A 13,739-nucleotide genomic window follows, 5' to 3' on the forward strand; every position below is an offset into this window, starting at 1 on the left:
AACAAACAAGCAAACAAGCAAAAAAAAACCATATGCGTTTCCTGCTTGCCTGTAGTGGCCGATGATGTGCAATATCAAGCCCGCAAAAGTGCGAATCCGCCGTCCAGATCTCTGCAGCTGTCACAGGACTGAACTGGATGAAAGTGTTGAATGTATGCCATCACAGAGAGGAGGCAAATCACTGTGCGATGTAACATCAATGATGTGGGATGAGGGATAAAATTGAATTGATTGAGTCAAGAGCTTTAGCGGTGGTACTGCGTCGGCTGCCTGGCTCTAAAGTAGAAGCCTAAATGGTGATGGAAACGTGCCCCCTCCAAGCTGACACAACATCTCTGAAGCCCAAAGGTGGCTGGCAATCTCTGGCAAACTGTAGGAAGCCTCTTTGTGTGCTTCCTCGTTAGTATAGTGGTGAGTATCCCCGCCTGTCACGCGGGAGACTGGGGTTCAATTCCCCGACGGGGAGGCGTGAGCGTTGATGAGGCCACCCGAGAGCTGTTAGGGGTAACTTTTTGAATTTCAAATCGCTTTGCACTGCCGCATGTAGACTCTCATCCACAACACGTACGCGGCCCGCCACCCATTTTATCAAAACTATCAACAGCAAACATGTTCCACACATCTGCCTATCACAATCACCGCACAACATCCGCTCTTTACTCATCAGACTGGCCACTTTCTCTTCTTTGCATTCACAAAGCGGCTCATTCAAAATGCACTAAACACATTTTCCTTGGCACATTTCATTGCTTCATTAAACCGCGACGCTTTCCACAACCAACATGCTTTATTAGCCACGACGCAACACATTTCACTACATCTTTCACGCGGCAGCAACACCATTGCGTTCATAGTCTGACAGCAAATAAACCCTCTAGCAGCCACACACCACCACCTGTTCAAGGCAGATAGACAATCTGAGGAGGAAGGTCACACACCTTGTACGCCATCAAACTTCAGCAAGGGCCACCTGGACGGAAAGAAGTGAAAGGTGGCAAAGGTTAATAACCTCGAATGGCTCAGAAACAAGCGCAACGAGACAAGGTGCTCAGAGGCACTGAAGAAAGTGTTGGGAATGCTACATGCCCAATACACATAGCCTGTGCGATCCCTTTGCAAGAGCTACTCAACGTAATCGAGTGATCAGCCCTCGGCCCTGATTTTTTTTAAATTCCCTTGCAGCATCCTGCCATTCTCTCTTGAATGTTAACATTCAATCTGAAAGCACACGACTTTCAGTCAGCTCACAAAACAACATGCTGCCTAAACTAATCCTTCTTTCCTTGTACGTCTGCTTCGAATGCGAATCACCTTAACTTCTTGTCCTCTGGTTAACCCTTCCCTCCTGCCACAAAAAAGCTTTCACGCTCAAAACAGTCCTTGTTTGGAACACCAAGATCAAAACTCCTCTGAGAACGGGAGAACAACGCCCATCTTGCACTTTTGCACACCGTGTACCTGAAGTCATCCACGGCGAGCCCATGGTGCCAATCCTTCTCGATACCCACACGAAGGATTTCTTTCTAAAGTGTGGTGTCGGGAAAGGGGAAAAGAATAATGCAGCGTGGGCCAAAACATTGAACTCCAAGTATTTTGCATATCGTGCTTGCTTCTGTTGCAAAGCCAGGAAAAGAGAGAAAAACAAACAAGTAAAGAAAGAAAGAAACAAACAAGCAAACAAGCAAGAAAAAAATCATATGCGTTTCCTGCTTGCCTGCAGTGGCCGATGATGTGCAATATCAAGCCCGCAAAAGTGCGAATCCGCCGTCCAGATCTCTGCAGCTGTCACAGGACTGAACTGGATGAAAGTGTTGAATGTATGCCATCACAGAGAGGAGGCAAATCACTGTGCGATGTAACATCAATGATGTGGGATGAGGGATAAAATTGAATTGATTGAGTCAAGAGCTTTAGCGGTGGTACTGCGTCGGCTGCCTGGCTCCAAAGGAGAAGCCTAAATGGTGATGGAAACGTGCCCCCTCCAAGCTGACACAACATCTCTGAAGCCCAAAGGTGGCTGGCAATCTCTGGCAAACTGTCGGAAGCCTTTTAGTGTGCTTCCTCGTTAGTATAGTGGTGAGTATCCCCGCTTGTCACGCGGGAGACTGGGGTTCAATTCCCCGACGGGCAGGCGTGAGCGTTGATGAGGCCACCCGAGAGCTGTTACGGGAAACTTTTTGAATTCCAAATCGCTTTGCACTGCCGCATGGAGACTCTCATCCACAACACGTACGCGGCCCGCCACCCGTTTTATCAAAACTATCAACAGCAAACATGTTCCACACATCCGCCTATCACAATCACCGCACAACATCCGCTCTTTACTCATCAGACTGGCCACTTTCTCTTCTTTGCATTCTCAAAGCGGCTCATTCAAAATGCACTAAACACATTTTCCTTGGCACATTTCATTGCTTCATTAAACCGCGACGCTTTCTACAACCAACATGCTTTATAAGCCACGACGCAACACATTTCACTACATCTTTCACGCGGCAGCAACACCATTGCGTTCATAGTCTGACAGCAAAATGACCCTCTAGCAGCCACACACCACCACCTGTTCAAGGCAGATAGACAATCAGAGGAGGAAGATCACACACCTTGTACGCCATCAAACTTCAGCAAGGGCCACCTGGACGGAAAGAAGTGAAAGGTGGCAAAGGTTAATAACCTCGAATGGCTCAGTAACAAGCGCAACGAGACAAGGTGCTCAGAGGCACTGAAGAAAGTGTTGGGAATGCTACATGCCCAATACACATCGCCTGTGCGATCCCTTTGCAAGAGCTACTCAACGTATTCGAGTGATCAGCCCTCGGCCCTGATTTTTTTTTTAATTCCCTTGCAGCATCCTGCCATTCTCTCTAGAATGTTATCATTCAGTCTGAAAGCACACGACTTTCAGTCAGCTCACACAACAACATGCTGCCTAAACTAATCCTTCTTGCCTTGTACGTCTGCTTCGAATGCGAATCACCTTATCTTCTTGACCTCTGGTTAACCCTTCCCTCCTGCCACAAAAAAGCTTGCTCGCTCAAAACAGTCCTTGTTTGGAACACCAAGATCAAAACTTCTGTGAGCATGATAGAACAACGCCCATCTTGCACTTTTGCACACCGTGTACCTGAAGTCATCCACGGCGAGCCCATGGTGCCAATCCTTCTCGATACCCACACGAAGGATTTCTTTCTAAAGTGTGGTGTCGGGAAAGGGGAAAAGAATAATGCAGCGTGGGCCAAAACATTGAACTCCAAGTATTTTGCATATCGTGCTTGCTTCTGTTGCAAAGCCAGGAAAAGAGAGAAAAACAAACAAGTAAAGAAATAAAGAAACAAACAAACAAACAAGCAAAAAAAAAATCATATGCGTTTCCTGTTTGCCTGTAGTGGCCGATGATGTGCAATATCAAGCCCGCAAAAGTGCGAATCCGCCGTCCAGATCTCTGCAGCTGTCACAGGACTGAACTGGATGAAAGTGTTGAATGTATGCCATCACAGAGAGGAGGAAAATCACTGTGCGATGTAACATCAATGATGTGGGACGAGGGATAAAATTGAATTGATTGAGTCAAGAGCTTTAGCCGAGATCCTGCGTCGGCTGCCTGGCTCCAAAGTAGAAGCCGAAATGGTGATGGAAACGTGCCCCCTCCAAGCTGACACAACATCTCTGAAACCCAAAGGTGGCTGGCAATCTCTGGCAAACTGTAGGAAGCCTTTCCGTGTGCTTCCTCGTTAGTATAGTGGTGAGTATTCCCGCCTGTCACGCGGGAGACCGGTGTTCAATTCCCCGACGGGGAGGCGTGAGCGTTGCTGAGGCCACCCGCGAGCTGTTCGGTGAAACTTTTTGAATTCCAAATCGCTTTGCACTGCCGCGTGGAGACTCTCATCCACAACACGTACGCGGCCCGCCACCCGTTTTATCAAAACTATCAACAGCAAACATGTTCCACACATCCGCCTATCACAATCACCGCACAACATCCGCTCTTTACTCATCAGACTGGCCACTTTCTCTTCTTTGCATTCTCAAAGCGGCTCATTCAAAATGCACTAAACACATTTTCCTTGGCACATTTCATTGCTTCATTAAACCGCGACGCTTTCTACAACCAACATGCTTTATAAGCCACGACGCAACACATTTCACTGCATCTTTCACGCGGCAGCAACACCATTGCGTTCATAGTCTGACAGCAAAATGACCCTCTAGCAGCCACACACCACCACCTGTTCAAGGCAGATAGACAATCTGAGGAGGAAGGCCACACACCTTGTACGCCATCAAACTTCAGTCAGGGCCACCTGGACGGAAAGAAGTGAAAGGTGGCAAAGGTTAATAACCTCGAATGGCTCAGTAACAAGCGCAACGAGACAAGGTGCTCAGAGGCACTGAAGAAAGTGTTGGGAATGCTACATGCCCAATACACATAGCCTGTGCGATCCCTTTGCAAGAGCTACTCAACGTATTCGAGTGATCAGCCCTCGGCCCTGATTTTTTTTTTAATTCCCTTGCAGCATCCTGCCATTCTCTCTTGAATGTTAACATTCAGTCTGAAAGCACACGACTTTCAGTCAGCTCACACAACAACATGCTGCCTAAACTAATCCTTCTTGCCTTGTACGTCTGCTTCGAATGCGAATCACCTTATCTTCTTGTCCTCTGGTTAACCCTTCCCTCCTGCCACAAAAAAGCTTGCTCGCTCAAAACAGTCCTTGTTTGGAACACCAAGATCAAACCTTCTGTGAGCATGATAGAACAACGCCCATCTTGCACTTTTGCACACCGTGTACCTGAAGACATCCACGGCGAGCCCATGGTGCCAATCCTTCTCGATACCCACACGAAGGACTTCTTTCTAAAGTGTGGTGTCGGGAAAGGGGAAAAGAATAATGCAGCGTGGGCCAAAACATTGAACTCCAAGTATTTTTCATATCGTGCTTGCTTCTGTTGAAAAGCCAGGAAAAGAGAGAAAAACAAACAAGTAAAGAAAGAAAGAAAGAAACAAACAAACAAGCAAAAAAAAAAATCATATGCATTTCCTGTTTGCCTGTAGTGGCCGATGATGTGCAATATCAAGCCCGCAAAAGTGCGAATCCGCCGTCCAGATCTCTGCAGCTGTCACAGGACTGAACTGGATGAAAGTGTTGAATGTATGCCATCACAGAGAGGAGGAAAATCACTGTGCGATGTAACATCAATGATGTGGGATGAGGGATAAAATTGAATTGATTGAGTCAAGAGCTTTAGCGGTGGTACTGCGTCGGCTGCCTGGCTCCAAAGTAGAAGCCTAAATGGTGATGGAAACGTGCCCCCTCCAAGCTGACCCAACATCTCTGAAGCCCAATGGTGGCTGGCAATCTCTGGCAAACTGTCGGAAGCATTTCTGTGTGCTTCCTCGTTAGTATAGTGGTGAGTATCCCCGCCTGTCACGCGGGAGACTGGGGTTCAATTCCCCGACGGGGAGGCGTGAGTGTTGCTGAGGCCACCCGAGAGCTGTTAGGGGAAACGTTTTGAATTCCAAATCGCTTTGCACTGCCGCATGGAGACTCTCATCCACAACACGTACGCGGCCCGCCACCCATTTTATCAAAACTATCAACAGCAAACATGTTCCACACATGCGCCTATCACAATCACCGCACAACATCTGCTCTTTACTCATCAGACTGGCCACTTTCTCTTCTTTGCATTCTCAAAGCGGCTCATTCAAAATGCACTAAACACATTTTCCTTGGCACATTTCATTGCTTCATTAAACCGCGACACTTTCTACAACCAACATGCTTTATAAGCCACGACGCAACACATTTCACTACCTCTTTCACGCGGCAGCAACACCATTGCGTTCATAGTCTGACAGCAAAATGACCCTCTAGCAGTCACACACCACCACCTGTTCAAGGCAGATAGACAATCTGAGGAGGAAGGTCACACACCTTGTACGCCATCAAACTTCAGTAAGGGCCACCTGGACGGAAAGAAGTGAAAGGTGGCAAAGGTTAATAACCTCGAATGGCTCAGTAACAAGCGCAACGAGACAAGGTGCTCAGAGGCACTGAAGAAAGTGTTGGGAATGCTACATGCCCAATACACATATCCTGTGCGATCCCTTTGCAAGAGCTACTCAACGTATTCGAGTGATCAGCCCTCGGCCCTGATTTTTTTTTAATTCCCTTGCAGCATCCTGCCATTCTCTCTTGAATGTGAACATTCAGTCTGAAAGCACACGACTTTCAGTCAGCTCACACAACAACATGCTGCCTAAACTAATCCTTCTTGCCTTGTACGTCTGCTTCGAATGCGAATCACCTTATCTTCTTGTCCTCTGGTTAACCCTTCCCTCCTGCCACAAAAAAGCTTGCTCGCTCAAAACAGTCCTTGTTTGGAACACCAAGATCAAACCTTCTGTGAGCATGATAGAACAACGCCCATCTTGCACTTTTGCACACCGTGTACCTGAAGACATCCACGGCGAGCCCATGGTGCCAATCCTTCTCGATACCCACACGAAGGATTTCTTTCTAAAGTGTGGTGTCGGGAAAGGGGAAAAGAATAATGCAGCGTGGGCCAAAACATTGAACTCCAAGTATTTTTCATATCGTGCTTGCTTCTGTTGCAAAGCCAGGAAAAGAGAGAAAAACAAACAAGTAAAGAAAGAAAGAAACAAACAAACAAACAAGCAAAAAAAAAATCATATGCATTTCCTGTTTGCCTGTAGTGGCCGATGATGTGCAATATCAAGCCCGCAAAAGTGCGAATCCGCCGTCCAGATCTCTGCAGCTGTCACAGGACTGAACTGGATGAAAGTGTTGAATGTATGCCATCACAGAGAGGAGGAAAATCACTGTGCGATGTAACATCAATGATGTGGGATGAGGGATAAAATTGAATTGATTGAGTCAAGAGCTTTAGCGGTGGTACTGCGTCGGCTGCCTGGCTCCAAAGTAGAAGCCTAAATGGTGATGGAAACGTGCCCCCTCCAAGCTGACACAACATCTCTGAAGCCCAATGGTGGCTGGCAATCTCTGGCAAACTGTCGGAAGTTTTTCTGTGTGCTTCCTCGTTAGTATAGTTGTGAGTATCCCCGCCTGTCACGAGGGAGACTGGGGTTCAATTCGCCGACGGGGAGGCGTGAGCGTTGCTGAGGCCACCCGAGAGCTGTTAGGTGAAACGTTTTGAATTCCAAATCGCTTTGCACTGCCGCATGGAGACTCTCATCCACAACACGTACGCGGCCCGCCACCCATTTTATCAAAACTATCAACAGCAAACATGTTCCACACATCCGCCTATCACAATCACCGCACAACATCCGCTCTTTACTCATCAGACTGGCCACTTTCTCTTCTTTGCATTCTCAAAGCGGCTCATTCAAAATGCACTAAACACATTTTCCTTGGCACATTTCATTGCTTCATTAAACCGCGATGCTTTCTACAACCAACATGCTTTATAAGCCACGACGCAACACATTTCACTACATCTTTCACGCGGCAGCAACACCATTGCGTTCATAGTCTGACAGCAAAATGACCCTCTAGCAGTCACACACCACCACCTGTTCAAGGCAGATAGACAATCTGAGGAGGAAGGTCACACACCTTGTACGCCATCAAACTTCAGTAAGGGCCACCTGGACGGAAAGAAGTGAAAGGTGGCAAAGGTTAATAACCTCGAATGGCTCAGTAACAAGCGCAACGAGACAAGGTGCTCAGAGGCACTGAAGAAAGTGTTGGGAATGCTACATGCCCAATACACATAGCCTGTGCGATCCCTTTGCAAGAGCTACTCAACGTATTCGAGTGATCAGCCCTCGGCCCTGATTTTTTTTTAATTCCCTTGCAGCATCCTGCCATTCTCTCTTGAATGTGAACATTCAGTCTGAAAGGACACGACTTTCAGTCAGCTCACACAACAACATGCTGCCTAAACTAATCCTTCTTGCCTTGTACGTCTGCTTCGAATGCGAATCACCTTATCTTCTTGTCCTCTGGTTAACCCTTCCCTCCTGCCACAAAAAAGCTTGCTCGCTCAAAACAGTCCTTGTTTGGAACACCAAGATCAAACCTTCTGTGAGCATGATAGAACAACGCCCATCTTGCACTTTTGCACACCGTGTACCTGAAGACATCCACGGCGAGCCCATGGTGCCAATCCTTCTCGATACCCACACGAAGGATTTCTTTCTAAAGTGTGGTGTCGGGAAAGGGGAAAAGAATAATGCAGCGTGGGCCAAAACATTGAACTCCAAGTATTTTGCATATCGTGCTTGCTTCTGTTGCAAAGCCAGGAAAAGAGAGAAAAACAAACAAGTAAAGAAAGAAAGAAAGAAACAAACAAACAAGCAAAAAAAAAATCATATGCATTTCCTGTTTGCCTGTAGTGGCCGATGATGTGCAATATCAAGCCCGCAAAAGTGCGAATCCGCCGTCCAGATCTCTGCAGCTGTCACAGGACTGAACTGGATGAAAGTGTTGAATGTATGCCATCAAAGAGAGGAGGAAAATCACTGTGCGATGTAACATCAATGATGTGGGATGAGGGATAAAATTGAATTGATTGAGTCCAGAGCTTTTGCGGTGGTACTGCGTCGGCTGCCTGGCTCCAAAGTAGAAGCCTAAATGGTGATGGAAACGTGCCCCCTCCAAGCTGACACAACATCTCTGAAGCCCAATGGTGGCTGGCAATCTCTGGCAAACTGTCGGAATCCTTTCTGTGTGCTTCCTCGTTAGTATAGTGGTGAGTATCCCCGCTTGTCACGCGGGAGACCGGGGTTCAATTCCCCGACGGGGAGGCGTGAGCGCTGCTGAGGCCACCCGAGAGCTGTTAGGGGAAACTTTTTGAATTCCAAATCGCTTTGCACTGCCGCATGGAGACTCTCACCCACAACACGTACGCGGCCCGCCACCCGTTTTATCAAAACTATCAACAGCAAACATGTTCCACACATCCGCCTATCACAATCACCGCACAACATCCGCTCTTTACTCATCAGACTGGCCACTTTCTAACCTTTGCATTCTCAAAGCGGCTCATTCAAAATGCACTAAACACATTTTCCTTGGCACATTTCATTGCTTCATTAAACCGCGACGCTTTCGACAACCAACATGCTTTATAAGCCACGACGCAACACATTTCACTGCATCTTTCACGCGGCAGCAACACCATTGCGTTCATAGTCTGACAGCAAAATGACCCTCTAGCAGCCACACACCACCACCTGTTCAAGGCAGATAGACAATCTGAGGAGGAAGGCCACACACCTTGTACGCCATCAAACTTCAGTAAGGGCCACCTGGACGGAAAGAAGTGAAAGGTGGCAAAGGTTAATAACCTCGAATGGCTCAGTAACAAGCGCAACGAGACAAGGTGCTCAGAGGCACTGAAGAAAGTGTTGGGAATGCTACATGCCCAATACACATAGCCTGTGCGATCCCTTTGCAAGAGCTACTCAACGTATTCGAGTGATCAGCCCTCGGCCCTGATTTTTTTTTTAATTCCCTTGCAGCATCCTGCCATTCTCTCTTGAATGTGAACATTCAGTCTGAAAGCACACGACTTTCAGTCAGCTCACACAACAACATGCTGCCTAAACTACTCCTTCTTGCCTTGTACGTCTGCTTCGAATGCGAATCACCTTATCTTCTTGTCCTCTGGTTAACCCTTCCCTCCTGCCACAAAAAAGCTTTCTCGCTCAAAACAGTCCTTGCTTGGAACACCAAGATCAAACCTTCTGTGAGCATGATAGAACAACGCCCATCTTGCACTTTTGCACACCGTGTACCTGAAGACATCCACGGCGAGCCCATGGTGCCAATCCTTCTCGATACCCACACGAAGGACTTCTTTCTAAAGTGTGGTGTCGGGAAAGGGGAAAAGAATAATGCAGCGTGGGCCAAAACATTGAACTCCAAGTATTTTTCATATCGTGCTTGCTTCTGTTGCAAAGCCAGGAAAAGAGGGAAAAACAAACAAGTAAAGAAAGAAAGAAAGAAACAAACAAACAAGCAAAAAAAAAAATCATATGCATTTCCTGTTTGCCTGTAGTGGCCGATGATGTGCAATATCAAGCCCGCAAAAGTGCGAATCCGCCGTCCAGATCTCTGCAGCTGTCACAGGACTGAACTGGATGAAAGTGTTGAATGTATGCCATCACAGAGAGGAGGAAAATCACTGTGCGATGTAACATCAATGATGTGGGATGAGGGATAAAATTGAATTGATTGAGTCAAGAGCTTTAGCGGTGGTACTGCGTCGGCTGCCTGGCTCCAAAGTAGAAGCCTAAATGGTGATGGAAACGTGCCCCCTCCAAGCTGACACAACATCTCTGAAGCCCAATGGTGGCTGGCAATCTCTGGCAAACTGTCGGAAGCATTTCTGTGTGCTTCCTCGTTAGTATAGTGGTGAGTATCCCCGCCTGTCACGCGGGAGACTGGGGTTCAATTCCCCGACGGGGAGGCGTGAGTGTTGCTGAGGCCACCCGAGAGCTGTTAGGGGAAACGTTTTGAATTCCAAATCGCTTTGCACTGCTGCATGGAGACTCTCATCCACAACACGTACGCGGCCCGCCACCCATTTTATCAAAACTATCAACAGCAAACATGTTCCACACATCCGCCTATCACAATCACCGCACAACATCTGCTCTTTACTCATCAGACTGGCCACTTTCTCTTCTTTGCATTCTCAAAGCGGCTCATTCAAAATGCACCAAACACATTTTCCTTGGCACATTTCATTGCTTCATTAAACCGTGACACTTTCTACAACCAACATGCTTTATAAGCCACGACGCAACACATTTCACTACATCTTTCACGCGGCAGCAACACCATTGCGTTCATAGTCTGACAGCAAAATGACCCTCTAGCAGTCACACACCACCACCTGTTCAAGGCAGATAGACAATCTGAGGAGGAAGGTCACACACCTTGTACGCCATCAAACTTCAGTAAGGGCCACCTGGACGGAAAGAAGTGAAAGGTGGCAAAGGTTAATAACCTCGAATGGCTCAGTAACAAGCGCAACGAGACAAGGTGCTCAGAGGCACTGAAGAAAGTGTTGGGAATGCTACATGCCCAATACACATAGCCTGTGCGATCCCTTTGCAAGAGCTACTCAACGTATTCGAGTGATCAGCCCTCGGCCCTGATTTTTTTTAAATTCCCTTGCAGCATCCTGCCATTCTCTCTTGAATGTGAACATTCAGTCTGAAAGCACACGACTTTCAGTCAGCTCACACAACAACATGCTGCCTGAACTAATCCTTCTTGCCTTGTACGTCTGCTTCGAATGCGAATCACCTTATCTTCTTGTCCTCTGGTTAACCCTTCCCTCCTGCCACAAAAAAGCTTGCTCGCTCAAAACAGTCCTTGTTTGGAACACCAAGATCAAACCTTCTGTGAGCATGATAGAACAACGCCCATCTTGCACTTTTGCACACCGTGTACCTGAAGACATCCACGGCGAGCCCATGGTGCCAATCCTTCTCGATACCCACACGAAGGATTTCTTTCTAAAGTGTGGTGTCGGGAAAGGGGAAAAGAATAATGCAGCGTGGGCCAAAACATTGAACTCCAAGTATTTTGCATATCGTGCTTGCTTCTGTTGCAAAGCCAGGAAAAGAGAGAAAAACAAACAAGTAAAGAAAGAAAGAAACAAACAAATAAACAAGCAGAAAAAAAATCATATGCGTTTCCTGTTTGCCTGTCGTGGCCGATGATGTGCAATATCAAGCCCGCAAAAGTGCGAATCCGCCGTCCAGATCTCTGCAGCTGTCACAGGACTGAACTGGATGAAAGTGTTGAATGTATGCCATCACAGATAGGAGGAAAATCACTGTGCGATGTAACATCAATGATGTGGGATGAGGGATAAAATTGAATTGATTGAGTCAAGAGCTTTAGCGGTGGTACTGCGTCGGCTGCCTGGCTCCAAAGTAGAAGCCTAAATGGTGATGGAAACGTGCCCCCTCCAAGCTGACACAACATCTCTGAAGCCCAATGGTGGCTGGCAATCTCTGGCAAACTGTCGGAAGCCTTTCTGTGTGCTTCCTCGTTAGTATAGTGGCGAGTATCCCCGCCTGTCACGCGGGAGACCGGGGTTCAATTCCCCGACGGGGAGGCGTGAGCGTTGCTGCGGCCACCCGAGAGCTGTCAGGGGAAACTTTTTGAATTCCAAATCGCTTTGCACTGCCGCATGGAGACTCTCATCCACAACACGTACGCGGCCCGCCACCCGTTTTATCAAAACTATCAACAGCAAACATGTTCCACACATCCGCCTATCACAATCACCGCACAACATCCGCTCTTTACTCATCAGACTGGCCACTTTCTCTTCTTTGCATTCTCAAAGCGGCTCATTCAAAATGCACTAAACACATTTTCCTTGGCACATTTCATTGCTTCATTAAACCGCGACGCTTTCTACAACCAACATGCTTTTTAAGCCACGACGCAACACATTTCACTACATCTTTCACGCGGCAGCAACACCATTGCGTTCATAGTCTGACAGCAAAATGACCCTCTAGCAGCCACACACCACCACCTGTTCAAGGCAGATAGACAATCTGAGGAGGAAGGTCACACACCTTGTACGCCTTCAAACTTCAGCAAGGGCCACCTGGACGGAAAGAAGTGAAAGGTGGCAAAGGTTAATAACCTCGAATGGCTCAGTAACAAGCGCAATGAGACAAGGTGCTCAGAGGCACTGAAGAAAGTGTTGGGAATGCTACATGCCCAATACACATAGCCTGTGCGATCCCTTTGCAAGAGCTACTCAACGTATTCGAGTGATCAGCCCTCGGCCCTGATTTTTTTTTTTAATTCCCTTGCAGCATCCTGCCATTCTCTCTTGAATGCTAACATTCAATCTGAAAGCACACGACTTTCAGTCAGCTCACACAACAACATGCTGCCTAAACTAATCCTTCTTTCCTTGTACGTCTGCTTCGAATGCGAATCACCTTATCTTCTTGTCCTCTGGTTAACCCTTCCCTCCTGCCACAAAAAAGCTTTCTCGCTCAAAACAGTCCTTGTTTGGAACACCAAGATCAAAACTTCTGTGAGCACGAGAGAACAACGCCCACCTTGCACTTTTGCACACCGTGTACCTGAAGTCATACACGGCGAGCCCATGGTGCCAAACCTTCTCGATACCCACACGAAGGATTTCTTTCTAAAGTGTGGTGTCGGGAAAGGGGAAAAGAATAATGCAGCGTGGGCCAAAACATTGAACTCCAAGTATTTTGCATATCGTGCTTGCTTCTGTTGCAAAGCCAGGAAAAGAGAGAAAAACAAACAAGTAAAGAAAGAAAGACACAAACAAGCAAACAAGCAAAAAAAAAAAACCATATGCGTTTCCTGCTTGCCTGTAGTGGCCGATGATGTGCAATATCAAGCCCGCAAAAGTGCGAATCCGCCGTCCAGATCTCTGCAGCTGTCACAGGACTGAACTGGATGAAAGTGTAGAATGTATGCCATCACAGGGAGGAGGCAAATCACTGTGCGATGTAACATCAATGATGTGGGATGAGGGATAAAATTGAATTGATTGAGTCAAGAGCTTTAGCGGTGGTACTGCGACGGCTGCCTGGCTCCAAAGTAGAAGCCTAAATGGTGATGGAAACGTGCCCCCTCCAAGCTGACACAACATCTCTGAAGCCCAAAGGTGGCTGGCAATCTGGCAAACTGTAGGAAGATTTTCTGTGTGCTTCCTCGTTTGTATAGTGG

At 47.3% G+C, this 13,739-nt stretch overlaps 6 non-coding genes across 6 annotated transcripts; all 6 read left to right on the forward strand.

Moving 5' to 3' along the window:
• The first annotated feature begins 394 nt into the window (after window positions 1-394).
• Window positions 395-466, forward strand: trnad-guc (transfer RNA aspartic acid (anticodon GUC)). Its single transcript has one exon. It is a non-coding gene; the product is annotated as a tRNA-Asp (tRNA).
• A 3,259-nt stretch (window positions 467-3,725) lies between these two features.
• Window positions 3,726-3,797, forward strand: trnad-guc (transfer RNA aspartic acid (anticodon GUC)). Its single transcript has one exon. It is a non-coding gene; the product is annotated as a tRNA-Asp (tRNA).
• Window positions 3,798-5,392: 1,595 nt separating this feature from the next.
• trnad-guc (transfer RNA aspartic acid (anticodon GUC)) lies at window positions 5,393-5,464 on the forward strand. Its single transcript has one exon. It is a non-coding gene; the product is annotated as a tRNA-Asp (tRNA).
• Window positions 5,465-8,722: 3,258 nt separating this feature from the next.
• trnad-guc (transfer RNA aspartic acid (anticodon GUC)) lies at window positions 8,723-8,794 on the forward strand. The gene has a single exon. It is a non-coding gene; the product is annotated as a tRNA-Asp (tRNA).
• A 1,595-nt stretch (window positions 8,795-10,389) lies between these two features.
• On the forward strand, window positions 10,390-10,461 carry trnad-guc (transfer RNA aspartic acid (anticodon GUC)). Its single transcript has one exon. It is a non-coding gene; the product is annotated as a tRNA-Asp (tRNA).
• Window positions 10,462-12,054: 1,593 nt separating this feature from the next.
• On the forward strand, window positions 12,055-12,126 carry trnad-guc (transfer RNA aspartic acid (anticodon GUC)). The gene has a single exon. It is a non-coding gene; the product is annotated as a tRNA-Asp (tRNA).
• The last annotated feature ends 1,613 nt before the right edge of the window (window positions 12,127-13,739 follow it).

The sequence above is a fragment of the Heterodontus francisci genome, chromosome 34 (assembly GCF_036365525.1).
Source record: "Heterodontus francisci isolate sHetFra1 chromosome 34, sHetFra1.hap1, whole genome shotgun sequence".
Lineage (NCBI taxonomy): Eukaryota > Metazoa > Chordata > Chondrichthyes > Heterodontiformes > Heterodontidae > Heterodontus > Heterodontus francisci.